At 53.0% G+C, this 27,608-nt stretch overlaps 1 long non-coding RNA gene across 1 annotated transcript; it reads left to right on the top strand.

Annotated features, from left to right (window-relative positions):
* The first annotated feature begins 5,824 nt into the window (after positions 1 to 5,824).
* Positions 5,825 to 27,608, top strand: LOC118501217. The gene is made up of 3 exons (XR_004903833.1): positions 5,825 to 5,835; positions 8,138 to 8,143; positions 27,440 to 27,608. It is a non-coding gene; the product is annotated as an uncharacterized LOC118501217 (long non-coding RNA).

Raw genomic sequence — 27,608 nt, forward strand, 5'->3', positions numbered from 1 at the left:
AAGAAAGGGAAGATCTTCTTTACAAGAATGCCAGCTGAGAAATGTAGAAGAAATGATAGAGTTAGAAAGTCATCATTTTGTAGCCTCCCATGTAATTCAGGCGGGGACCATCAACACTGCTAGAAACCACTGGGTGGAGGGTGTTGACGAGCAGGATATCTGTGCATTCCTCCAGAACACTTACTAATTAAAAGGGGGGAAGTGCACTGCACACAGAGATGTGGTGGTCCAGAGTTTATCCAACTGATCAAACCTAGCATTATAAGTTAGCAGGGAAGCCTGCCATCCCAGGCGTGGATGCAAGGGGCCATGAAGAGCATGGGCATCACCTCTGGAGTGTCCTTGCCAGAGTGTTTATCCTTCAGCCCTGACTCCCAGCACGCAGGATGGACTTACCAGGGCCAAAGGGACAAGTAAATGACAGCCAGAGAAAATAATCAGGCAAGTCCACAATGTGGGCCACTCTGAGGTGTGGGCTATTCAAAAGGCCAAAGCCAAGGCCATTTTGGCACAAGAGTCCTAATATGCACATGTGATGTGGGAAACTTCCTAAGATCCCATTAAAAACAGATAGAACCATCAGCCAACAAACAAAAAAATCCTTTGAAAACGTCTGGGGCAGTTGGGAAATGTGACCTGTGCTGGGGGTGGGGCTCCACAGGTCACAGGGTGGGAATGGATGTGCCACTACATAGACACCCTTCTGAGGAGATGTGAGCTGAGGCAACCGAGAGCAAAGTGTCGGGTGGTCCCTAACCTATCTGCAAGCTGCTCTGCAAAAACAAAGGTTTATGGAGTGGGGTAAAACAAGTGTGCTGCAGATTAAAATTCTGCAACAGGGCCAGGACTGGGGCGAGGGCCAGTGAGGTGCCAGGGGAGCAAAAATGCAGATACATCACCCTTAGGGTTCACCTCGCACCTGCAGATCCCAGGACTGGCACCTCCTTCAATGCTGCCTGCTGCCTGAAACACCAAGCAGGCCTCATCTGGCCCCAATTTTGTTGCTGAACAGACAATGGATGCTCATTATGTTAGTCTTTTATTTTTCTGTGTGTTTTAAAGTGGTGAAACAGTTCAAATGTCCATCAATGGCTGAATGGTGTATCTATACGATGGAATATGATTGGACCATAGAAGGAATGGAACCCTGATACATACTACTAGTGGATGAACCTCAAAAACAGTGTTCTAAGAGCAAGAAGCCAGACACAATAGGCTGCTTATTGTATGACTGCTTTTATATAATATATTCAGAAACAGGTGTGGTCCATAGAAACAGATTAAAGGTTAGCAGGGGTTGGTGAGAAGGTGCAATGGGAGTGATTATGGAATGGGTCTGGGTGTTTGTATGGTGATGAAACGTTCTGAAAGCAGGGAGAGCTGGCGATCGCTCAGCATTGTGAGTGCACTGAATTGGGGACTTCAAAATGGTTGTGTGTTATGTGAATTTCACCTTGAAGATGCTGATTGCAACAAAAGTTAAGGGACAAACTGTTAAGAATCAGGAATAAAAATGATGCATTTTCAAAAATGATTGAAACTATGCCTGTGTGCATACAAAGGAAGATCCCCTGGATGCCCGGCCCGTGGAGAGGTGGTGAGAGCAGTGCCAGGAGCAGGTGTGCAGGCGAAGCACTGATGCCCAGCGACCACGGTGCGCACACTTCCCTTTGCAGCCTGAACCTGGGTTTGCCCACCCTCACGGCTGTGGCTCTGGTGGCTCGGAGCCATCCCTCCCACTGGGTAACTGGGCCACAGGCAGGCTGGGCAGAGGAGGCTTGGGCCCCCCTCCTCTCCCCTTCCCTCCCAGTGAACCTGGCCCTAGGTGGTCCAGTTACAGGGAAATGTGCTCCTGTTCTAGGAACTCACTGGCCCCTTTCCTGGCCTGCCTCCAGGAACAGGGCTCCTGCGGGTGACAGAAAGGTGCCAAGTGTCCCACAGGTGGTATTGATTCAGTCGGGAGGTGTGGTTGATGAAATAGCTTCTGAAGGCTCTGGCTGGGTCCCCTCTCCACCTGGCTGTGCTGGGGCCCAGGGGTGGGGAGCTGCGGTGCCCATGACTGGGGATGAAGAGAGCTGCGTGCTCATGTTTGGGTGTGTGAAGTGGAAAGGACAGAACTGTCGACGTTTGCCAGCACTTACTGATGTGCTAGTCACTGTGTTAAATGCTGAGCAAGGGTTCTCTCAGTCCTCCTTAATGACACTGGACATGACCACTCTTATTGGGGCCCATATCACCAAAAGTAGAGGGATGATCATACAGGGTAGGTCAGTTTCCTCAAGGCATACGTACCCAGCTGGCATGGTGGGGCCTGGATCTCCATGGAGGACCCCCTACTTCCACTGTGGCACTGAATGGGCAGGCAGGTGTTGCTGTCTGTTAAACACCTACTGTGCACCATACTCATTAAGCTCAGAATTCAGATCTTCTCACTGAATGCTCACAAATGACCCATGCAGTGGCATTCTGGCACAACCTTTCCATAGAGGAGGGAGCTGAGGGCCCAGAGAAACTACCACCCAGCCTCACACAGCCAGAGGGCCAGATGCAAGTGGGCTCTGCCGAAGTCCCCCTGCTGACCCCTTCTTCCCAGAGTGACAGTCCCTGTAGGTGTTTCTATAAATGATGTGTCCCCTCTCATTTGCTGGTCTGAGGAGCACTTCAACCTCGTGAGGTGAGAGGAACAGGAAAGGCTGGCGTCCATTTGGAAAAATAAAGAGGGCGGAGCATCGCCGCTGGGGCCTCAGAGCAGGGGTCCCATCAGGTCTTTACAGCACGAGCCTCTGAGGAAAAGTGGGCGAGGAGTTCGGATCCAGGGCTGCCAATGTCATCTCCTCCTCTGAGCACTGGTGGCCTGGCTTGGTGCTCCATGGAGGATGGAGGAGGACACACACGGCGTTCGGGCTGCTCACAGACCAGGAGCACAGTAGTTCTCTGAGGGCCCCCGAGGCCACAGATGTGGACAGGGTTCTTGGAAGCCCTTATGTGTCCAGGCAAGAAGTTGCTAGAGCTCCCCTGTCCTCTGGAGCCCTGCCAAACAGGGCCGGGCCAGGACTCAGGACTGAGAAGACAGGAAGTCGTAGCCTCCATGTCTTTGAGACTCTTGTGGGCCCACGTTGGGTCCTGTCCCGAGAAGAGCCACAGGGAGGTGGGGGCAGCCCCTCCCGTGTGCTCCGCAAGCAGGTTGAGCTCTAGAAAAACGCCCAGGCTTCCAGACGCCCTTGGCCGCTCCGACTCACAGGTGTGAACCACTCACTTCCTCTGCTGCTCTTACAGAGCAAAACTGGCTAAGTCTGGTTGAAACCAGTTCCTGGAGGCCTCTGCTCCCCTCCTTGCCCCTGCCGTCTGCTTGGGCATGGCCGGCAACTCTTCTGAGTGGCTGGGGACAGTCCTCCTGGAGGTGAAGCCTCTTCCTGGGGCTGAGCCCTGGTGTCACCAGGTTGTGGGAGGGGGTCTGAGGATTCCTGTCCTCGGTAGGGGCCCTTTAAGTGGGGTGGAAGACAGGAAACAGAACAAGAGCCCGAGTGGGGAGCAGTGAATGGTGCTGACTGCGCCTGATCCATTCCCCGGCTTATTTCTTTGTGTAAAGCAGGCTGGGGCATGCCGAGGGGAAGGCATCTGTCATCCCCTGGTGGACTTCTAAGGGAAAGCTGGGTTCCCACGACCCACTAGGTGTTGGGGTCCAGACCGCCTCGCAGGCATCAAGCCCTTCCTTGGTATCTGAGGCACGAGAGCCTGAGAGTGGAGGAGGACAGGGCCTCGGCCAGGGCCTCTGACGTGAGAGGTAACGCAGAAGGCTTTCTGGCCGAAGGTAGGGTTCAGGCTCTAGCAGTGGAAGAAGTTGCGGGTCCTAGGACTGAGCAGAATTGGAGATGGTGGATTGTCAAGTACCTGCCCCACCAGGTCAGCCAGACCCACAGGAGGAATCCTCACCTACCTGGATGCCCCCCTTCATCCTTCCCGTCCATCCACGCCTCCATGAACCCACCACTATCAAGTGTCGGTTATATGCCAGACTCTGACCTGGGCTTGGAGGGCAATGGATTAATGAAGACATGGCTCCTCTCCTCACGGCCCAGGAGAGAGACAGACAGAAAACAAGTCATAGGGGAAGGATGTGCGGAGCAGGCGGCTGCACGGTAAAACCGTGTAAGGTCTGGGGGTGCGTCCTGCTTTGGGGGCCGAGGGAATTCTTCACAGAAGAAAAAAAAAATCTGAGTAGGTTCCCGATTAGCCAGGCAGGGGGGAAGGGGATGAGCATCTGGGTAGACGCACTGGCAAGTGCAAAATCACGGAGGCATCAAAGGGCGGCCATGCGGTGCGCCTGGCAGTCTGGTGGGACAGCCAGTCCGTGGGGCAGGTGGAAGCAGGTGATGCTAAATGACTGGGCCGGTCCAGAGTGGGGCAGCCTTGAATGGCTGCTAGGCAGGAAGACACGGCCCCGTATCCTTGGAACGTGAATGGGTCCCTGTGTCAGTGGCTGTGTCTGCACCTTGAGGGTTTCTGAGCCACCTGGCCTCAGCTCCCATAGGCTCCTGTAGGTCAGGAGATGGCTGCCAAGGCGTCCAAGAGCTGACCCTCCTGGCAGGCAGCCTGTGGCCTGAGGTCGGTGTGGGCTCCAGGAGCAGGCCCATCTAGGCAGGAAAGGGCTGGCCTGCTGCCTGTCATCTCTGTTCTCATCGCCCCAGCCTTGAACCAGTGAGTTCTTCGAGTGCGTTCATTGTAGCTACTTGAAGCAGGTGCATCTGTGTCCCCTGCCGGAGGAGGAGCGGCCTCCTTTTCTGGCCTGCCCTCTACCGTCACAGCTGCCCAGCTTCTCGGTGCGGAGCCCTGGCGCCCCACTATCTCAGGCTTTGGGCTGTCACCTTTTATTACAAAACCTTCAGAAATTCTGCGAATTGTCTTGCCGGTTATACTCGCCACAACCGCCTGCGTGAACCTCTGCGCCTGAACCACAAGGCAACCGCAGCGCCTCAGAGACTTCTGCTCTGCGCCCAACCAGCACCCCTTCCCCTCTGCTCCCCCTGCCTGAGCTGGGCTCCCCACACTTCCCTTCTCTCTTTCTTTTCTTATTCTAAATTTTAGAACTGAGGTGAAGCACTGCAAGGCCCTGGAGGTGGGGTTCAGGGGATGGGAGGTGGGGGTGCGGGGTTTGGAGATGTGGAAGATGTGGGGTGTGGGAGGGATGGGGGTGGCAGATGTGGAGGGTGTGTGGGGGTGAGGGGTGGAACAAGGGAGAGCCTTTGAGGCTGGTCCAGCAAGGGGGGGCGAAGTCAGAGCGGGCCTGAGGGACTCGGGAAGAAGGCTGAGTGGAGAGGAGGAGAGAGGTGAGGGGGCGTGGGAGACCGGGCAGTCTGCCTGCGGGAGTGACCTATTTTCCCACTGGGTTTCTTCTGCTTCCAGACAGCACCTGCAGCCTAGGGCCTCTCAGGAGAGTGGGGAGTGAGGTGCGTGAGTGTGTGCGGAGTATGAGTGTGTATATGTGGGGTTATAAGTGTGTGTGTGTGTGGTGTGTGTGTGAGAGAGAGAGAGAGTGTGTGTGTTTTGACCCCCTGGTGGGCAGGGAGATGCAGGGCAGCGCTAAGGCACACCGCCCAGGTGTCAGGGTGTGCACCAGACTGGGAAGCCATACGGGCCCCATAGAGGAGCAGTGGGTCTCTTTGCTCAGTCACCATCTCTGGCCTGTCTTTCCATTTCAGCCCTCTGGTCCCAGCCTGGGTCTGGGGAGCCGTGTGGCTCAGGAAAGGCAACTCATGTCCTTTGAAAGCCCACTCTGTATCACGTGCTCTGCAGCTGCCTTTGGTGCTCACACAGCTCTGTGAGTTCTGTTAGCAGGTCTGTGGGACTAATGGGGAAGCTGAGTTTGTGAAGGGGAGAGGCAGTGGGGCTTGCAGATGGAAGCATGGCCTCTAGCCTGAGCTGCTGGAATGCTGACTTTTTGCTCATTAGATTAGAAGAAAGGGAACTTAGTCTCCCCGAGTGCAGTGTTCTCTCTGCACAACAGGAGTGACAAGAGTGCCTCCGTGACGGCGCTTCTGCGAACGTGCACAGGGCGCTTGCAAAGCTCCGAGTGCCGTGCAGGCATGCAGGGCTCGACAAGCCAGCGATGGCTGCTGGTGAGGGGGAGGGCTGGGACGTGTCCCAGGTCAGCCTGACTCTCTAGCCATCAATGCACAAGCTGCGTGACCTGGGACAAGCCACTCTCCTCAGGCCTCAGTTCCCTTTATTGTAAAGCAGGGCTATTTCTTTACAAGGTGGTTATGAGACTCAAGTGGATTAGAAGAAGTGAAGACATTTGCGAAGTTATGAGAAGTAATAGGCAGGGTTAAGTGCTAGATAGGGTTTAATGTGTTGTTGGTCTCTGTGTTGGGACAGTCAGTGTTCACTTTGGGATTTAACATAGAGAACCCTTGACTCCCTGGGAAAGCAGATGAAGGAAAGGACCAACGCCCCACATACGCACAAGAGTTGGGGGGACGGAGAGTGACGGGTGTTGACACTCGCTGTGTGCCTAGCCTCAGGATGCGTTTCAGAGACCCCAGGCCCCAAGCCTGTGACTAGAAACCTCGGCCTATTTGTTTTACTGCACCCACCTCCACCACTGATGGAAACAAGTGTCCCCTGGGTATCTGGGGACCTAAGCTGCAGTCACTCATGGCACCCGCCTGCCCTTTCTCTCCCGCTCTCTTCCGAGCTGTGTCCACAGCATGACCCCTGTTGTGCAAGGAGGCCGCCCTCTTCTGCCAGGGCGGGGACGTTGGGACACAGAACACTCCAGGCAGAGGAGGGGAGGGCGTGCCTCTCTCCACCGCATGCCACAGGCTGCCTCTGGGCCCCACGGCCGCTCTGCTTCTGTCCACAGCCCTACAAAGCTTGGATGCTTTGAACTTCTGAACTTTGAAGTTTCTTGATGTCAGAGCTCAACCCAGCCTCAGGAGCCAGATGAGAAGAGGACCCAGATCCTCTCTCTTCCTCTGCTCTCCCCCCACACCAAGCCCCCAGCCCAGTACCTTTCCTCCCCCTTTACACAACAAAAGTGTCTGGCATGTCAGCGGATATCAAAGATCCAGGAGAACACGAGTGGGGGCATCATCTGTCCGAACAGTGTGGGGACTCAGGCTCTGCAGTCCCCACCGCCGTGCTACGTCCCTACAGAGACGCTGGGAGATAGATAGTGTCACCCTGGGTTACGGATGAAGACATTGAGGCTCAGAGAGGAACAGCTGGACCCAGGATGTCACCCAGTGAGTAGCCACGGTGTGTGGCAGATGCAGGACTGTTAGATGCCACCCTGCTCCCGGGAGCCAAGGGGTGCAGAAGGTCTGATGATCAGGGCGGGCTGCAGGTGGGTGGTGGGGTCTTCTGCGTCCTTCCCCCGGCCATGCAGGCATTGGCTGGTGCACCCCAGCCTGCTTCGAAAGCCCTCAGGTGGGCCCACCCCAACCTTGGGATTCACTATTCCTGTCCTTGAGAAAGTCAAGTGATTTGCCTTCCACAGAACCCCAGAGGCAGCCGAGGTTTCCGTGGACTTCCTGTTCTTGCTTCTCAGTGACCAGGTGGCATTAATCTGGTTTGCAGGAGAATTCCCTCCCGCCACTTCCATCCTCCCATTCCTTCTCCTTATTCTGTTCCGAGTCTAGGATGGGAAATGCCCAGGAGACTGCTCCTCCCACCTCCACTTTCTGCCCTGCCCTTTGTCTCTGCACCTTTGAATCTTGTGCCACACCAGCCAGTTTAGCATAAGAAACCAAATTAATTTTCATGCTCCAACTCTAGGTGTAAATGCCTCTATTAATAATTTAAAGCACATTTATTTATGCAGTTTGATATTTCTCAAGTTCAGAGAACCAATTAAGGTTCTGCCCAAGTCGCCCTGGAGACGTCTCCCTCTGCAGGGTGGCCAGGGGACAGAGGCTCTTGGGCCCAGCTGGCTGGCCAAGCCGCCCCTCCCCAGCCCCTCGCCTACTGCCTCTACCAGGCGCTGGCTTTTGAGGTGGAAAAGAGCATACTGATTTCCTTGGGCCCATCTCAAGAAAGGCCAATTAATTTCTTCCTCAGAATTGCTCTGGATTACTAAAACTTGAAGACCTACAGATGTCCTAGCCACTAAGAGTTTCTCCCCTTAACTGGTTCCCAGAAGACTGTCATCATCCAAAAGCCACTCCTAAGTCTTCCCTGGTGAGCCCTTCCTCATCTCCTAAGGGCTCACCTTCCCGTGGCAGAGAAGGGCTGGGCTGGCACGTAGAAACTGAGGAGTGGGGACAACTTGGCCCACCTCCTTTTCCTCATCTAAAAATAAAAACAAAAAACAAGAAAATAATCTTTACCTTAACGGGCTTGCTGCGAAGATTGAGCAGGAAGATCACAGGAGAAAGCACTGAGCTGCTCCACCCACCGTCTCTGCCAGAGGGAGCCTCCTCAGGACTTCGCTCGGGCCGTGCGCCGGCCGGGGACACCCTCCTCCTCAGTCCGCACCTCAGTGCCATCATGCCGTGTGATGAAGATGGGTCCCATCTCCTTATTGCTGGCTACTCGCCAAAGAGCTTTGGCATAGCTGCTATCATTGTATCGTCAGTAACAGTATTTAAAGCAGAGAGGGAGTGTGTGTTCCCAGTAGATGTGACTTCCTAGAGCCAGATGAGACTTCAGAAATGTTCTCTGCACCCCTGGCTGACCATCCTAAGCCCTGGGTACCAGGGACTCTATGAGATGCTATGGGGTGTGGGTGGGGCACACCAAGATGACCCAGGTCTTGTCCAGGGTCTCACAGTCTAGGGGGGATGAGACAGCAGTACCCCCAGGACCCTGCCCTGCTCAGCTTGAGCTGCATGTTGAGAAACAGACCCGGAGTCAGGGTCAAGCCTGCTTGTGAGGTCTCGGGCACATCTTATGAATCTGGGCCTCAGACTCCAAGGTCAGATCTTGCCCACCCACACTCCCCCACAGAGTGAGACCTGGAGCCGTCCTGACTCCCCTCACCCTTGTTCACACCTGCAATGCATCCGCAACCTTGTTGATTTCATGTCTCTGGGAGACACTGCTCCTCTTCCTCTTCCCATTCCCACATCCTCTAGAGCGGCACCATCTCTCATGTGGACGATGGCAACAGCCCCAAAGGTCTCCCGCTGCCGTCTCTGCCCCGCCAAGCCCTTCTCCCACCTGCCTTCCAGGGCAGCTTTTTAAAACTTGAACACCCGCTCCCCATGAAGATGCATTTGAAAGCTCCAAGGGCTCCTCATTGCCTCAGGATCAAGGCCAAGTGTTTTATCATGTCTTACAGCTTGCCACATGGTGTGGCCCCTGCGACAACCCTGGCACCCAGGTCTCCCGTTTCTCCTCTGCTTTAATGTCACACTGGACACACGGGTCTTTCTCCAGGTCCTAGAATTCACCGAGTACCTCCCTATGGGCATTTCCTCTTGCTGTGTCCCCTCCCCACACCATCTGCCTGTTGAATGCCAGATCACTGTTCCCTCCTCAGGGACCCTCCAGAACTACAGAATGAGGTAGTTCTGCCCCCTTATCAAAAGCTTCCTTATCACACCTTTCTCGTCTGCCCACAGTGCTTCTCACAGTCTGTACTCCTATGTCTATTTTGTGATTGTTTCATCGCTGCCTGTATCCTCCACCAGCAGCTAATATACTTCATGCGGTCAGACATCGTATCCGTCTCACTCTCCACTGAGCACCCAGCACCTCACATGGTAAACGGCACGCAGTCGGTGCTTGATGCAGACATGTGACTATGTAGACAGCAATGGCGTGAGTCAAGGGAGGCATGTGGATTGGTTAAACTCCACACCACTTCCTCGCGGTGCACGGGGCAGCTCCTGAGACCTGCGTCAGGGGGAGTGGCTCTGGAGCACCTGCTTCGTGCCCCTGCCGGCATGTCAGATGTGGTGCAGGAGCAGGGTGGGGAGGGAGGCGTGGAGGCAGGCCGTCACAGGTTTGGGGAATGTGGCCTGCTGTGATGTGGGGAGCAGGGGCCCAGTGTCGTGGTTGGCCTGGAAGACGGTGTCACTGGGGAACAGCACCAGGCGGGCACGCGGGCAGGACAGCTGGGTCTCCACACCGGTGCCTGCGTCTCTGAGCTGCCTCTCAGAGCCTCGGTTTGTCATCTGTAGCTGGGGATAATTTCTGCCTTCCATGTGAGCGTGAAAGTCTAGGACACTGTCACACTCAAGAGGGCCTCGCCTGGTCTCTTTCTGTCTCTGCTCCTCCCATTATGGTTCTCCAAGGTCAAGTGAGGGGACCAGTGAGGCGAGGCTGGCACAGGACGGCAAGGGGTGGCAGGCTGGGCCCGCCTGGCTTCGGCGCCTTCCCAGCACACCTAGCAGTGGCAGAGATGATCTCACTTACTTGTCGTTGCCTTGCCTCCCCCAAGAAGAATGTCTACTCTGAGAGCCGGAGCTCTCACTTGTCCTGCTTGCTCATCTTGGTGCCAAGAAGACTCTCTGGCTCGTCATAGACTCTAATAAATGACAAGTAGCAATACAGGTGGAGGGTGGGGGACAAGGAAAGACAAGAGATATGCCAGGAGGCTGTCCCTGGGTCAGCCCTGGGTGGGGTCCCTGGGTCACGCTGGAGGCGGGGCAGTTGCTCACTGACCAGAGGGCCGGGGTCGCCAGGTCTGGGAGGAGAGCTGTCCCACAGAGGTGGCCCATGAGGCTGGAGTCTGGCTAGATAGTGGCGGCAGGGGAAGGACCTGCAAACACAAGCTCTGCCGGCCGACATGGCTCAGACTCCTGCCTTTACACCAGTGCCTTCAGGTGAGTTAGTCACCCTCTTGGAGCTCCTACTCCTCCTATGAGGGACAGGAACACAGAACTGCGTTGGCTCATTTGTGGCCCTGCCCTCTGCCTTCCACAGAAGCCCTCCCAGGGAAGGGCCACATGCAGGTGTGGGTGGGCGCTGCTTTCCAGGAAGGAAAAGCTTGTTTTTACTTTGCTGACATTGGGGCTCTGGTCTAATGGGCCTTTAAAGCTACATCTCCTGGGCTTCTGAAACTTATTGGGGGAAGAAGGAGGCTGGGGCCTTTTCCTGTGCAGAGTTAAAGCGGCGAGTGGGAGGCCTGGACAGAGAAGCAGGGATGGGGAGGGGCGGGCTGGGCATCCAGAAAGGCCAGAGGGTGCAGAGTCGAAGACCCCCACCCTGTCTCTCTGGCTGGGTCCCTAGTGAGGCTGTGGCCCCAGGGAAGGTAGGCCCAAAATCTGGGTCCCAGACTGGCTTCTCCTGGGGGGTGGTCACATCCTACTGCCCATCCCTCACCTGCCCCAGAAGTCACACGAATGGGAACACCACCCCATCTACCTCAAGGCAGGCAAGGCAGGCAAGGCCTGGACTAAACTGCTCAGCTGTCTCCTGTGGACACCTCCCCAAAAGATGCTCTGGATGTTGGCCAGTCCAGGGGCCATGGGGCTCCGGTGCGTCCCCAGTTGGGGTGGAAGGGGCACAGCTGCCACGCACATGCGGACACTGGAGCGGCGAGCGTGTGTCCTGGTGGCACACTCTTCCCACGTTTCAGCCAAGTGTGGTGCCCCGTACCTCCGCCGTCATTCCCAAAGGCCTCTGCCCTGGAGCCAGAGTGACCCCGGGCATGGCGCACCATCTCACTGACTCTGTCTGGAACCTGGGGCAGTGGTCTCTGCTTTGCAGAGCTGTGGAAAGGAAGAAATGAGGCAAATTACAGTGTCTGGTTGGCAGGAAGTGCAGGAACATCTTTCTTGTCCCCTTATCCTCAGACCCCTGGCGGCTGCGGGGGGCGGGGGGGGGTGCAGGGCAACTCGGGGCCCCTCTCTAGTGCCAGTTCCCACCCGGGTGTGGCAGGCTGGCTCTGCAGGGCCGGGGCGTCCCCAGGCACTCTCCCCGCCTCGCCTGCCTGGAACAGCAGCCAGGGAAGTGCTGACGTGTCTCTGACATCCTCCTACTCAGGGAAGCCGCCCACAGACGGCGGCACAGGACCTGAGCTGAGCGGCCTTCTCGTCTCCTGTCGTCACTCACCAGCTCCCGCAGGCAGACGCTGGGTGGGCTCTAGGCACAGTCAGGACAATGGGAAGAGATCCCGGTTTGCAGGGGGCTGAGCCAAGGAGGAGGACCCCCAAGCCGGGGCCTGGGTCGCTGCTAAGGCGGGTTAAAGCCCAGCCCTGCAGCCCCCAGTCTCTCCTGAGCGCTTGTCTGGGGACATGGCCCAACATACCTAGAAACATAAGGTGACAAAGCTGATGGGGCGAGGGGGCTATCACTGAGTTTGTAACGTTGAGGCATCTCATCGTTTGTATGGGGAAACTGAGGCCCAGAGTCACACAGCGCAGAGGACCAAAGCTCAGATTCATTTCTTCAACAAACACTGTTCAGAACCACCCTCAGACCTGGTACTGTGGTGGGGTACGTGGATGACAGAGACCCAGGCCCTGTCCACTGGCTGGAGGGACAGTGTTCTAGTTCTCTCCCGTTTGGGCTTCTAGGGCACATGGAGGCAGGAGTCTGGACGACCAGAGCCTGGGCAATGAGCGGCTTGGCCTCACGGCTGAGTCTGGCCGTCCAGGGAGCCCGCCTGCTCGACGTCCCACACAGCCCTAGGCGTGCCCCAGGTCACAGCCGCAAACCGGGGACTTGGGGGTCGCCTGGGAGCACCGCCCAGGCCTGCCTTTTGCTCTCCTCTCTGTCATCTGCAGTCTCTCTTGAGAAGCACAGACAGTGCTTTAGGAAACTGGATTGACCCCTCTGACCCCACCGGTAAACCCGTGATCAATGCTACTTGGGCTGGTTTAACCCTCCTCCTTGCATTTTCCAAGTACGAAGTGCTTGGCTCATTTGCTGACTCACTTAAGCCTCTCCATTGTGTAAGATTTAGGGAATGGGGAGGCCTGGGGCTATTTTATATCTCCCTCATTCCTGCTAAGCCCTGGTGTTTCCTCTCACACAGGTGGGACTGGATTTCTCCAGGAAGACAGCTGGAACCTGCTCGACAGCAGCTCTCACACTCAGTTTGGGCTGGCAGACACCCACAGGTCAGGGACGACAGGCAATTCCTGGATTGCCCTTCTGCTTACACGGCATTTCCAGAAGGTGGTTATCTGCAAGTGAGCTCCTGTCCCGAGCAAAGCACTGTGCAAGGGCTTGGGGGCGGTAGTCAGACTGACCTCAGTGAACTGATTGAGGTGGAAGGATGTGCTGGTAAATGGTTAACCACCAGCTTTCCCCAGGGGAAAATATACTCAGTTATAGCACTTGCAAATTCCTATGGTATAAATAGTTCCATTGTGGCTGATTTCAAGGGACTGATAGGACATCTTTGGAAGAGATGCACAGAATCAGGTCTTGAGAACAAGCAGAACCTGGCTCCAGCATAGCACATGGCAGGGGAGTTTGAAACATGTCCTAAAGTAGAAGAATGAATGCAATTCTATAATCCCTGAACAGGGGAGCGATTCCTTCTGACTGAGCTTCCCGGGGAAGCTTCAAGGAGCAAGTGGTATTTGGATTGGGCTGGAGGAAGCCTAGGGCTTTCTCTGGGGGAGTCGTGCGGGGAGGTCCTCTAGCCACAGATAGCAGCCCAAGTGGAGGAAACGCAGACCCGCCCGGCACGTTGGAGGATGGGTGCCCTGTGGCCAGACCACGGAGACCAGATCACAGTGGGCCTTCCAGACTTTGCTCAGGATGTGGGGGAGGCATTGAGGCATCTTAAGAAAGTGACATCATAAGATATATTTTGTTGTGTTTTTTGAATCCTGACTTTCTCATTTCACCTAAAAAATTGTGTGTTCACTTCAAAAACAAATTGACCCATGCATGCCTTTTAATATTAGGTGACCATCTTCTCAACAGGTCTTCACAAATATGCACAGACGAAAGTTTAGACAAATATAATAGGAATATATGAAATAAATAAAAATAAAAGTAGAGAATAAAGAGAGACAGGAAATAACTGATCTCTTTTCTTACTTTGGGTGTTGTTAGAACTATATGTGATATTTGGTGCTGTGGCAGCCCTATTGTAATCATGAGGGAAGCTAGCCTACAGTGGACATACTGATGGTGATGGAGTGGGAAGACAGAGAGAATATGAGCTTTGGTGATGTAGGGTAGCTGCTGTCCTTTACATATAGACTATCATATAGAATGATTCTCATATGTTTATGGCTTCCCTATCTACCTAAACTCTGAATCCTCAAGGCTCAAACTGAGTCATGTTGAACCAAGTAAGTGTGATGTAGTGTTCAAGACTTAGGCTTTGGATCAAACAAACCCATATTTGAATTACAGCTGCTTAAGGGAGATTTGCTTAATCTTGTAGTGGCTCAATTTTCTCATCTCTGAAATAGGAATAATTAACTTGCTTGCAGAAATGTTGTGAGCATTACATTAGATAACATGTACAAAATTTTTGCCACAATGCCCAAGACAGAAGGCACTCAGAAAATGATTGGGACAGACACAAAGAGATCTGAGAAAATATCAGGCATGCCACTGGGTGGGGAAGGGCATTGTACTCTATCTCCAGTCCTTCCAGCAAGACTGAGCCAGCTCCGAGCTGTGGAGTTCCAGCTCTGACACAGGCAGAGTAATTCTGAACAAGTTTCTTCATATCTCTGAGTATCAGTTTCCTTAGCTGGAACATGGGCACGTTAAATGGAGGATTAAATAAGAGCAATGCCCAACACTAGTTTTCTTCTTTCTCTTCTTCTTCTCCACAACACACAGGTATTCTCTCTCTCTCTCCCTCTCTCCCTCTCTCTCTCTCTCTCTCTCTCTCTCCTCCCCCACCTCTGTTCCCTGCCACACCTTTCTTAGCCTCAGAACCTTTCATCTTTTAGGAAACTTTTTATGAAGATATGGGTTTGTGGAAAGTGCCCGTGTCTGCCAGTAAGGCCATTTGATTCCTGTTGTAAGTTCTTTGTCTTTCTCTGAATTTGCTTCTCAGATGTGAGACCTCCAAACAATGGGCATTGTTGTTAAAAGGAAAAATATTTTCTGGGGACAAATACTTGAAAGTGTCATTACTTATTCGATATACATCTAGTAAATAGTTGGACATGTGCTGCTTTGAATATCAAATGCCCCAGTTCTGCAGACGGCAGGACAGAGTCGGGCAGTGCAGGGGTCAGGAGAGGGAAAGAAAACAAGAAGGCGAGGACTTCCTTTCCACTTACCTGCCCCAGGGCCAGGGCTGCACTGCCGATGGGCAGGCTTTGGCTGGGACAGCCTGGGACGGGAGGTGCAGAAAAAAAGAAAAGCAGGCCAAGGGGACTGGTTGGAACTCTGTGTGGGCGACAGCGAATATACTTGCCAGCCTCCTTTCGTGTGTGTTCCCAGCATCACCGCCCTACTTCGGCCTCCAGGGACCGTCGCTTTGGCCTCTCTTTCATTTCCCAGTCCCAGGCCTCCTCCTCGGACCTGTTCTGTGTAACTCGGCTCGAAGCATGCCTCCTGACACGTCTCTGTTCTCAGGCCATGCTCCTGCTTGAAGACGTCCCTGCTTCCACCCTGCCTGTCTTACTTCACCTGCCTGGCTGTCCTGCGGATCAGGATAAACATTTGGCTCTGTACCGCAAACATGCAGCTGACAGCACAGTTTCCATGCCCTTGTGAGCAGTGGCACCCTAGGAACCGCCAAGTCGGCCCTGGCCACACAGCCAGAGCCTCATCTTTAGACATCATGTCTGTGCATGACCTCGGTCTTAAGTTCCTCTCTCAGATCCACTTTTTACTCCTTTTCCCAACCTGTCCCCTTCCTTTCCTGATTTTTCTTTCCACTTCACCTTCCTTGGCTTCTTGGGCTGGATCTTCAACTCTGCTTGACCATCTTTGACCTTGACTTTTCTCCTAGCAGGTGGTTGGACTTTTCACCCGGCCAGGCATGGGCTCTTTTGTGGAGCCCCGGCTGGGAGCCTGCGTGGGCTGTACTCATGAGGCCTGGGCAGCGTCTGTGACCTGGGGGAGAGGGCCCAGACACAATCCACTGAGGACTCACTTTGTGTGTGTGGGTGGTGCAGTGGCTGTTCAGGGAACAGTCAAGTTACACAGAGGAATAAAATGTTGCCCTTGAACTCTGGCAAATAACCAGAGGCTAGTCAACAATGACATTTCATCCTTAATTGATTTATCAGATTAGCTTTAATGGAATCCAGAGGAAGCTGGAGTGAGCCAGGAAGTGATTACGATAGAAGAAATCACACTCCAGGATTCCCTTTGATCTTCAAACGACCCTGACAGGAGGGGTTGTTTCCATTTCCCAGCCTGGCAAGCAGGCTCGGAGAGTCTGGCTGACTATTCGGGGGTCACCCAGCACCCAGCACCCAGCTGGTGGCCGAGAGGGTGCAGACCTGAGTCCTGAGGGCCCTGCCAGCCATCGCGTGCTCACTGCTGATGCTGCGCCAACCTCGGCATCTGCGGTTGACTCACACCCAAGAGCCTTCTGAGGGCTGTGGGGCCACCACTCCCACACGACTTCCCCCCTCACTGCATCACCTTTCTGCCTGTCTGCCTTGGCCTGGGGCGAAGGGGAGCTGCTCAGTTCTCTGCACAAATGCCTTCCAGGGTCTCGTGGGGAAAGGGCATTGATTTATGATCAAAAAGGAGAAGGAGAATGCAGGGGTGGGGGGGTAGTAAGAGGTAGAACCAAAAAGAATAAAAAGAACCCCTAAGCCTTAGACGGCCTCCTCTCTAACTCCTGGGTAGAAGTGGACTGAGAAATGAAATGAAATGAGCAGAAATCATCTTGAGCTTGGGTGTGCCTTGCAGGGCAGAACTGAATTAAAAACTTATTGATTTCCCTGGTGATTAACAGGCCCCGCGTGTGAGGAAGGGTGGGCAGGTCAGGAAGCGGCTTGAATGGCCTCCCAGCCCACCAGGGTCCCCCTGCTGCCTCCTGCGTCACCTCCGAGCCCTGGAGATCTCTAATTGGCCTGATGGGCTATGATTGGAAACCAGAAGATCCAATTAGCAGGAATCTCCTCTGACCTCCCGTCTGGGGTTGCAGGAGACAAGGTAATGACTGGAGACAGAGGGAAGAAAAAAACAAAACTAAAAATAAAAATAGAAACTATCAAGAGCAGAGACCTAAATCTTTTTGGCTCCCTGATTAATAACCCTGTCATGCCGATCACAAGCTCTAAACAGCAATGCTGGTTGCAGCTGAATTTTTTATACTTTCTATTAATCTTTAATGATAGCTTGGTCACCTAGTCTCTTTTATCTTGTCAGATAAATGTATGGTTAACAGGATAATGAGATTTCTAAAGCCCCATTCCAGCTCCCAGCTATCTAGTGCATGCAGTGACCTCTGACCTCCGGCAGACAGCGGCACCAGGGTGCTCATAATTGGTAGGTGTGCTGGGAATGTATTGGAAGCTGACGGATGGTTTAAACTTTGATTTGAGGTCAGTGAGGTCACGGAGCTCTGGAAGACCAGCTCGGTTTATTACCAGCTGTCTCTGATGGGGATATAATTAGATTTAGCTATTGCTTTATTAATAAGTAATGGCTTCCCCCGTCGCTGTGGGTGGGCAAATGTATTCCTTAGATAATTTGAGGACGCTGGTCTAGCTTTATTAATGAGAATATATCATGTGCATTTGGCCAGGGCCAGACACCCATATGGATTTCTGGACTTTGGGGGAACTTTATCCTTTTTACCTATTTGCAGTATTGAATGAGTTGGCTGTGCATTGCACCATCCACCCTCACCTCGGTGTCCTAGACCTCTCTGCGGTCATAGGGAGCCTCGATTTGCCCCAATTTCCCAGGGACTTGGAGTGAAAAAATATGTAAATTGTTTCATTCAGCTCTCCATCCACTCATCCCCATCCATCATCCCTTCATCTACCAAACCATGCGGTACCCGATAAACGCTAGTTTTAGCCACAGGTGATTGAGGAAGGGGCTAAAAGAGAGTTAAAGACCTAATCCCTGCCTTAAGCTTCAAAAGTAAACAAGCGACTGAAAATCAAGGCAGGGTGAGTTAAGAGTTTTAAAAGAAGTGTTAGCACAGTGCTTGACAAAGTGAGGCAAGTACTGAGCATTGGACCTGACACATTAAAAATGTCCATATTTGGGTGGTAGTTATTAAAATTACTCATATTTTGTAGAGAAGGGCTGGGGTATGGGAAGGAAGTAGACTTGAAGGAAAGGCTGAGAAGTTTCTTAAATATTTAAAAATTTTGGGAGTTTCTCCCATTCATCCCTATGATGTTAGGGATTAGGAGAAAATGAGGAAGAAATAGGGGGAAAAGGGGGAAAGAAATAAAATGGAAAAGAAAAAAAGAAAAAAGAAAAAAGAAATTTAAATATCACTCATTGGTACTGAACTCTAGTTAGTGAATTCAACAACTATCCACCGACTGCCTGTGATGTGTCAGCCCGTCCCGACCACTTTCCCCACTGACCCAGAGGCAGCCCAGTAAAGGGGGCCTCGTTTGGTTGTGCCCTGCTTCACTGTACTTCACAGATGTTGCCTTTTGCTTTTACAAATTGAAGGCAAGACCCTCCACCAGCAACAAGATGATGATTTGCTTTACTGGGGTGGCCTGGCCTCAAGCCCTCGCTGTCTCCCAAGTGTGCCTCTGTGGAGCTCTCGGACCTGTGAGTGGCCGAGCTCACTCCCACCACGGCTGCCATGCAGAGCCAGTCCCGAGGCCCAGCCCGAGCAAGGCCAAGGCCGTGCCCAGGAGGAGCACCAGATGGTTTGGGTGAGCACTTCCTGTTACAGCTTTCTCACCGATAAAACCTGCAGCTGGTGAGTGGAATGATGATGCAAACTTAGAATAATGCTCTCTTCTTTATTGTGCTCCAGGTCTGTAATCTGCTGTGGGGGCAAAATAAATAACCAGTACAACACCAGCACAAAACACACAAAAAGGAGCGTGCGCACACACACACACACACACACTCGCTCACACAGGAAATCAATCGCTCCTTAGAGGCACAGCTTGCCCAAAAGAGGAAGGAGAGGACAAAGAAGTCATCTGGAAGCCAGAGTCCCTGGGTTCAAGTTTCACTTTCCCCACTGTCCACTTCCGATTTTAAGCAAGTTGCATTTCTTCCCGGAACTTCAGGATTCCCACCAGCGGCAACACTATGTACGCAGTGGCGGAGCCCCCAGCCCCATACTGGCATCCTGACCAGGCCGGTGCACTTGTGGCATCTCGGGGACGACAGTTCTGAAATCAGGTCCCAGCTGGGAGACTGAGCTTGTGGAGGTCTGTGTCAGTTGCCTATTGACGCTCTAACAAATTACCCACGTTTAGTGGCTTAGAGTAACTCAAATGTGTTCTCATACAGTTCTGAAGGTCAGAATTTAGAAATGAGTGCCGCAGGGTAAATCAAATGGTCACATGACTGGTTCCTCCTGAGGGCTCCAGGAGACAGTCTGCTCCTTGCCTCCTGCAGCTGCCAAGGCTGCAGGCACCCCTCGGCTCAGGGGCGTCTCTGCAGTCCCTGCTTTTGCCATCACACGCCTCCCTCTCTTCTGCAGTTGTCTCCCTCTCGCAAGGACGCTGCTGATGGCTTTGAGGCCTACCCAGGAAGTCCAGGATAATCTCCCCAGCTCAAAACCCTTCATTTCATCACATTGACAGTCTCCTTTGCATATAAGGTGACATTCACAGATTATAGGGATTAGGATGTGGATATTTTGGGGAGACTATTCAGTCTACTTCAGAGACAGACTGGTGCTTTTGTGGGGTAGAGGGCAGGAGGCAGGGAACCAGCACCGTCTTCGCCCAGGAAGCCGGAGAGAAGACGCTGCGGCGAGGCCGTGGGCTTTGGGGGTGACCAACACTGGGCTTGTCTTTCTGCTCTGCCCATCGCCTGCTGTGTGGTCTTGGACAAGCTAACTGACATTCCTGCATCCGTGCCCTTATTTTTAAGCCAGAGAAAGTGATAGCTCATGGGCCATAGCCACTGTAACGGTCGGCAGTGACCTCTGACGCGTGTGGCACTGTGCTTGGCACATAGCACCGCATGGTAACTGCGGGTGTTACCATGAACTCCCTCCTGGCACCTCTGGGGGTGTCTTAGAGTGCAGGCTGCTATAACAAGATATCAGAGATGGGTGGCTTAATCTACAGACATTGATTCCTCACAGTTCTGGACACTGAGGAGTCCAAGATCAAGGTGCCGGCACGTCCAGTTCTTGGCAAGGCTCTCTTTCTGATGTGTAGACAGCTGCCTCCTTGTTGTGGCCTGACACGGCGGAGAGAGTGCTCCGGTCTGTCTCCCTTTTAAGGGCATCGATCCCGTCATGGGGGCCCTGACCTCACGACCTCACCTAACACTATCACCTCCCAAGGGCCGACCTCCCAGGACCGTAGCACTGGGGATGGGCCTCCCCACGTGGATCGGGGTGGGAGCCGCAAACACTCAGGCCATCGCCATGGTGAATGAGAGCGCTGATGGAGGCAATGCTGGCGCCCGGGCGGGGCACCCATGTCAGCAGGTCATGGAGGCAGCAAGGACAGGCCACTTCCCCGAGTTGCTTGGCTGTGACAGAACAGAGCTGTGCAGGCAGAACCTTTGAAGGGGAAGCCCTTTTGGCAAAGTGGTGACAGCAAGGAACGTGACAGGGGGTGCTTAGCGAGCAAGGTCCCTCTGGGCCTCAATCTCAGGACACTGCAGTCAGGTGCCAACGCGACCCCAGGGCAGGGACCCAGCGCTGGGCTCGCCTCAGAACTGCAAAACTCTTCTCTCTCCCACCACCTCTTGGTGCATCCCTTCTACCTTCTAGACTTTCGTGGCCTAAGAACAGATCTGTACAGCGAGCAGGCCCTGGAGCCAGTCTGCTTGCACTTGATTCAAACTCTACGATTTACTGACTCTGTGACCTGGGAAAGCTGCCGTGCTTCTCTGCGCCTCAGTTTCCCCACCCGTGAACTGGGGCTAATGATGGCAGTCACTGAACACTGGAGTGCCACAAGGGCTCCGTGAGGTGGTGCAGTCATCGGAAGGGCATTTCGGGGCCCCACCGGAGACTCCCCATACAACAGTCTCCCTGCTCGCAATCCCCCATCCCTCCCACACCGACCTGAGGGGAGACGACTGGGTCAGAGGTAAGCCACCGCCTCAACAAACCAACTTCCAGATCACTTTATTACCAAAGCACAGTATAAATGTTGTCTTTATGCTCGATAAACAGTTCCTTAGCTCTGCAAAATGAAACATTCCTTTCATTATGAAACGGAGGGGCCATTCATCCCAGGTCTTAAGTGGTATAAATAGACTGCGTGGCAGTCAGCAGAGGGGGGATGACACTGTTTGTTTTCGCTGGCTCAGGATGGGCTGACACAGCGTGTGCTAGGGGACCGAGCATGGCTCCTGGAGGGGACCTGCAAATCCATCATTCTCACCAGGAACAAGGTGTTCGGCATCTGTTCTCAGGCTCTGCTTGCCAGGCCGGGGAGGCCGGGAAATGTTGGGATTCCACCTGGCACCTTGAGGAGCCAGCCGCTGAGCTTAATCTGGAGAAAGGTCTCCCCAGCTGGAAGGAGCTGATGGACTTGGGCCACCTATGACCCTGTCTGAACCCTCCGCAAGATCAGCTATTGTGTGGGCACTCAGGTACAAACTTTCTTGTGACTTCACAGCCCAGAAAGCTGTCCAAGTCGCTGTGGCTGGGCTAGAGGCAGAGCCTGAAGATCAGGGTCCGAAGCCAGGCTCTGCCCTCCTGATCTGCGTGCGGGACACCTGGCAGATCCTCAGCTCTCTGGCCCCCATCTCCCATTTCTGCAATGGGGAGGCCTGCCCTACTTGCTACGATTGAACAAGAAAGTACACCTGTAGGTGGTAAGCTTTGCACAAATACACCCTGATTTTTCTAGAGAGGAAACGCACTTCCACAGAGAGAGAGAGTCAGTGGCTCAAGGGAGATCCCAGGTGGGACCCAGGTCTCCTGATCCCTAGTCACGTGTTCTTTTGGGTTACTCGCTATCTCTGGAAAAGCAGGGACTGGTGGTGGGTCACGCAGACTGTAGACCCCAGCTCTCGGGTGGGGCGCTACTCACATGGAAGACGTGGTAGGGGGGCTCCCTTCAGGAGGGTGAGCACACAACTTGTCTAGACCCCGGGGCTCACTGACGGCCTCCGCTCAGAAGGAATGTGTCACACCGGCACGCTTTAGCGTGCCTGAGCGTCCTCCTTGGCAGAAAAGAGCAGCTGTCGGAGATGAAATCGGAGACATCGTATGCATTGGGGTCTGAGGATTGAAAGTGTAGAATGTGGGACTCAGCCTGAGTCGAGGGCTCTGCAGAGCTGAAGGCGTGTTGGCCTCGCAAGCACCGACACAGGGAAGAGGGGTTGGAAGAATCAACAACAGGGAGTGGTGGGCGCTGAAGTCAGACAGCTGGAAGTGTCTCCCAGAAGAGAGCCATGAGCAAGTCACTTTGTCTCTTCAAAACTCGCTGTTTTCATCTGTCCAATGGGTATGACAGTGCCTTGCTGCTCTGAAGAGCGGAAGCTAGACTGGAAGATCCCTGCCAGGGCCACTCCAGCCCCAGAGTCACCCCTGAGTTGTGCCGGCAGCAGAAGTCATTCCCTTCCCTGCTTTGGCGAAAGGGTGGGTGGGAAGCTGTACATACTTTAGGACTCTGTCTTACTGGGGAGGCTGCTGGCCCCAGGCAGGGGTGGGGAAGCAGTGAGCTGTGGACACTGGGGCCAACTCAGGCCTGGGGAGTGACTAGAACAGAAGGGAGGGCTCCTTCACAAACCTTGGAGGGCCAAGTTTTCATGCCGTTGATCTGGTGGGCAAACTGAGGCCCAAGTCTGGGTTCTGATCTGAGTGTCGGGCAGTGTGTGTATGCCGGGAGAGTGGGATGCCTAGGTGGTTCTGGCACCTCTGCAGGCCTGGGCTAAGGTTCGGTAAAGGAAGATGCTTATAGTGCTAGACCCTCCAGGGGGTCTTGCTGCCCACCTAGGCAGCAGACTGGAACTGCCTTAGATATTTAAAGTGGATTTAATGCAAGAAATTGGTTACAAGGGGGCTCAAAGACTCAGAGGGCAAAAGGAAGTGAAGGTTCCTAGCTCTTGACCAGGAAGCTGCCTTTGTCCTGGGTGTCCTCGTGCAGCCCAGGTGCCCTGTTGGGGCACTGACCCCCAGGGGGGACCTTGGGTCTCATCTCCTGCACGTGCTGCTGGAACCGCCTCTGCTGCTGCTGGAGCCCCAGGGCAGCAGCTGCCCTCAGGCACAGGGCCCCTGCCTCCACTGGAGGCACTGCCAGGAGCAGACAAATGCCTTTTCCCTCTTCCAGTCTCCCACCAGTGTCTCCCATTGGCTGAACCTAATGGGAAGCCAGCAGCAGGAGAGTCTGGGAAATGTAGTCTTTAGGTATAATTCTGGGGAGTCATGACCAGAGAGCGGGTGCTGAGAGCCACACGCACGGTTGGACACGTGTACCTCCTTTGTTCTCGAACGGCCAGAGGTGATCGGATTTAAAGGTTAATTCTGATCCAACAACCTCTTGAATGGGGACAGTATCATGTCTGTTTTATGCATGAGGCTCAGAGAGGTTAACAAAAGTGCCCAGGATCACAGAACTAGCAAGTTAACAGAGACTAGTGGTCATAGGGTTCAGCCGAGGCAGGGTTTTGTTTATGATTTTATGATTTTATTTACTTATTTTTAGAGAGTGGGGAAGGGAGGGAGAAAGAAAGGGAGAGAAACATCCATCGATTGCCTCTTGTACACACCCAACCAGGGACTGAACCTTCAACCCAAGCATGTGCCCTGACTGGGAATCAAACCTGTGACTTTTGTTTGCAGGATGATTCCCAACCAACAGGACCATGCTGGTCTCAACATGGGCTGAGACAGCATTTTAAACAGGAAGCCAGTGCAGCAGGAACCAGGGATTTAGGTGGAAGCCTGGAAGATGAGCCTCATCAAGTGGGGGTGTCCGAAGCCTGTGTGGCCCCCAGGGGCTAAGTTCACCAACAGCTGCCGGGCAGGGAGCAGCAGATCAGCAGATGTGCCCACTCTCCCTCTTGGCCTGCTGTCTCATTGCCTAGAACTGGGGCTGGGGCAGATGAGACTGACCACCACCCTCACTTGAGAGGGGAGCTTGGTGGCTGTGGGAGCACTCCAGTGCAGCCATGGGTCACTGGGGCACAGGGTATCCGTTGGCTGTTTGCCCCTGTGACTGGAGGAGGTGTAGAGGTCCAGGGCCCAGACCCACCTGGATGGAGGGAATGACCTGGTATGTGGCACCCCGGAGTTGGGGCCATGGTCCTACACTAATCTTTACTTTGGCTTGCAAGGTGGTGGGGCAGTCAGTGTGGAAGCAAGGGAGGTGGGCCCAAATCCAGAGATCTGGGCTGGAATACAGCTCCGTCATCTCCTTGCCGAGCAAGCTCGGGTACATCCAAGTCCCTTTGCTTTGGGCCTCGGTGATTCAGCCAGAGAGGGACAAGGAGTGGTTGGAAGAAAAATCCTCAGAGGAAGGCCATGGCCACTTGGGGGTGACACTCAGTCCCCTTTCCTCCTCCTAGCTTGATCCAGTGTTTCCATTCTGGATCCTGGCAGCTTTTCCAATCAATGATCCATTTCTGCATCTCGTTCCTCTAAGTCCCAGCTTGGCCTCCTCTGCTTCCTCAACTGCTGACTTGATCTTATTTTAATCACTGAAGGGGCCTTGGGGCTTCAGTGCACACCATCGTTGGCAGACAAAAAGCCTGGGGACAGGAAGGGAATGGGACTTGTTTCAGGCCACACAATTGAGACAGATGGAGTTTCGGAGCCTGGGACTTCGATTCCTCTTGTAGTGCTCTCTCAACCAGGAGCATCTGGGAAGACCTTTGGATCCTAAGTAAGATTCTTCTTTTAGGACTGGAGCACTGGACAAAGATCAGCAGGTCTATTTGGGAGAACCAGGCTTGACATCAGCCTCCAAGAATTCTCCTCTCCACTCAGCCCCAAACACGTGTCCAGTATGTCCTCACCTTATCTTCAGCCTTTCCACCTGTATCAGCTATCTTGCTGGGTAGGACCCCATGCCAAAACTTAGTGCCTCGAACAACAGTTAATTCAGCTCACATGTCTGCTGGTTAGTCCTGCTGGTTAGTTCTGCTGGTCTGCACTTCTCACACAACTGTTGTCCTTTGGCAGGCTGGCTGAGGACTGGCTGGTTCTGGATGGTCTTGCTGGTCTGATGATCACTAGTCAGCTAGAATGCCTCAGGTTTTTTTGTACATGGTTTCTTATCCTCCAGCATGCTAGCCCAGATGCAGCAGTGTTCGAAGAGTAGCAGGAATGAAAACTGCAAAACCTCTTGAGGCCTCATCTTGGAATTGGCTCACTGTCTCTTCTTCTGCATGCTCTTGGTGGAAGCAAGTGGCAAGCCAGCCCAAATGCAAAACGTGGTGAAATAGACTCCACCTCTTGATGGGAAGAGCTACGATGTATTGTGGCCTCCTTTGCAATCTGCCACACCTCCACAAATGTAATGCCTTCCCTGTCCTAGGGTGGATGCTGCAATGGCTTGCCCCAGTATCCACTCTGCCCATCTTCCTTCACATACTGGAATGCTGACATTTATCTGGGCCCAAAATCATGACTACATGTCCCAGACTTTCCTGAAGCTAGGATCGACTATATAACTATTAGACCCTGGCCAAGGAGATGGTAAAAGAAACTGGCAAATCCTTCGCCCCTTTCTCTTTCTCTTTTTTCTTTCTGCTGCATGGATTCTGGATGCAATGGCTGGACAATGAGCAGCCGTGTTAGACTACCAGGTGACACACTGAAAATGTCAGAGAAGCAAGACAGGAAGCACTTAGGGACACTGGCGACTTAATGTGAGAGTAAAACAAAGTCGTGTCTTTGCTAAGCCATTGTTATTTTGACATTTTTGTTACTCATGATCAAACACAATCCTAATTAATAGACTTTCCTCTATATGCTGATTGCTTTTCACCTTCCTTCTATTTATTATAATCATCCACATCCTGCAAAGCCTTTCCTGACCCCACTGTTCTCTCCCCTGGATTCTCAGCACACCTGCCTGTTTGTGTGAACCCCTGACAGCCACCCACCAGTCTGGCCTTGGTCTTGTGGTTCTCTGTTTGTTGTGTTCATCGCGGTATCTTATGTTGTTGCTTTTACTTTATTGTAGAGCTGATATCTATAGTTTCCTTTATTGTAGAGCTAGGACCTATAGTCTCCTTTGTATTTTCTCTCAGATTCATCCATTCATTCATGCATCTGTGCATTCATTCATTCATTCAAAGATATTTATGGAGTGCTTACCATATGCCAGGTTCTGTGGGAGGTAGGCTCTGGAGACATAAAGGTGAACATAACAAAATCACAGTCCTTGTCATCATGGAACTGAAGGCTCAGTGGCAGTGAACAGGCTTTAAAGCAATAAACAACTATATAATCACAAAATGTGATAAATGCCAAAATGGGAACTACCAGGGTCATCTAGTTTAGACCAGGGGCTTAGGAAAGGCCTTTTTGAAGAGGCAATGCTTAAGGTGAGATTGAAAAGTGAAGAGAAACCAGGTGGGTGTTGTATAAAGAGTGGTACTGCCCAGGTGGGTGTTGTATAAAGAGTGGTACTGCTGGAGGAGTAGTGTATACAAAGGCCCTGAGGTGTAAAAAGAGCTTCAGGTATTTGAGGAGATGAAAGAAGGTCCCAGTGAAGGAAAAGCAGGAAAGAGAATGGGAGAAGAGATCGGGTGGAAGCCAGGAGCCAGGTCACACAGGGCTATGTGGGTCCTGGCAAACAATCTAGGTTTTATTTCATATTCCATAAGGAGGTTTTATGCACCAATATGGTCTAATCATTAGGATCAGGTTCTCCTGCCTATAAATACAACCCAAGTGTTTATGAAGCCAAGGGCTTCAATAGCCCTGAGAGGAGGCAGGCCACGGCTCCCACGGGGGCTCTAGGATGCCGCCAGGGATCCAGGTTCTGTCGGCTTCCTGCTCCGCCATCCTTACCACACGGCCTGCTCTCATTCTCTTCACAGGCCTAGTTGGCTGCTGGGGCTCCAGTCACATCCGCATCCCAGACACAAGGAGGAGGGGTGGGGGGCTGACTCAGACCCCTGTAAAGAGTTTCCCAGAAGTCCTGTTGAGTGGCTGCCACTGACCTCGGCTCTGCTTGGTTAAGGAATCCTGGGAAATGCAGTCTCTTAGCTGTGCACATTGCCAAACTATGTAAATGGGAGTTCTGCTAGTAAGAAAGAAGGGGAAAGTGGGTGTGTGATAGGTAATAAAGAAGTCTTTGCCAGAAATGAATTCACAGGAGGCACTCATTAAAAGCCTATTTGTTCCAATAGCTACACACATGGATGAGTCTTGCAGACATAAGGTTGAGTGAATGAAGCCAGAGCTGAAAGATTTCTGTCTATGGTTCCAGGCAAAACTAATACGTGGTTGGTAAAAACAGGCATTACTTTTGGGCATCAGTGACTGGGAGGAGGCGTTAGAGAGCTTTCTGAGGAGCTGCAAGTGCCATATTTTGCCAGTGTATATGTACTTTTTGCCCAAATTTTTGAGGGAAAATAAGGATGCGCCTTATACATGGGTAGTACTAATTCCGTATCTATATAAATGTTGGAAAATGTTGAAACAGTTTTTGTACACTGCAAGCTTTAAGCTAAAAGTTATTAAA

This window comes from Phyllostomus discolor, chromosome 1 (assembly GCF_004126475.2).
Source record: "Phyllostomus discolor isolate MPI-MPIP mPhyDis1 chromosome 1, mPhyDis1.pri.v3, whole genome shotgun sequence".
Classification (NCBI taxonomy): domain Eukaryota; kingdom Metazoa; phylum Chordata; class Mammalia; order Chiroptera; family Phyllostomidae; genus Phyllostomus; species Phyllostomus discolor.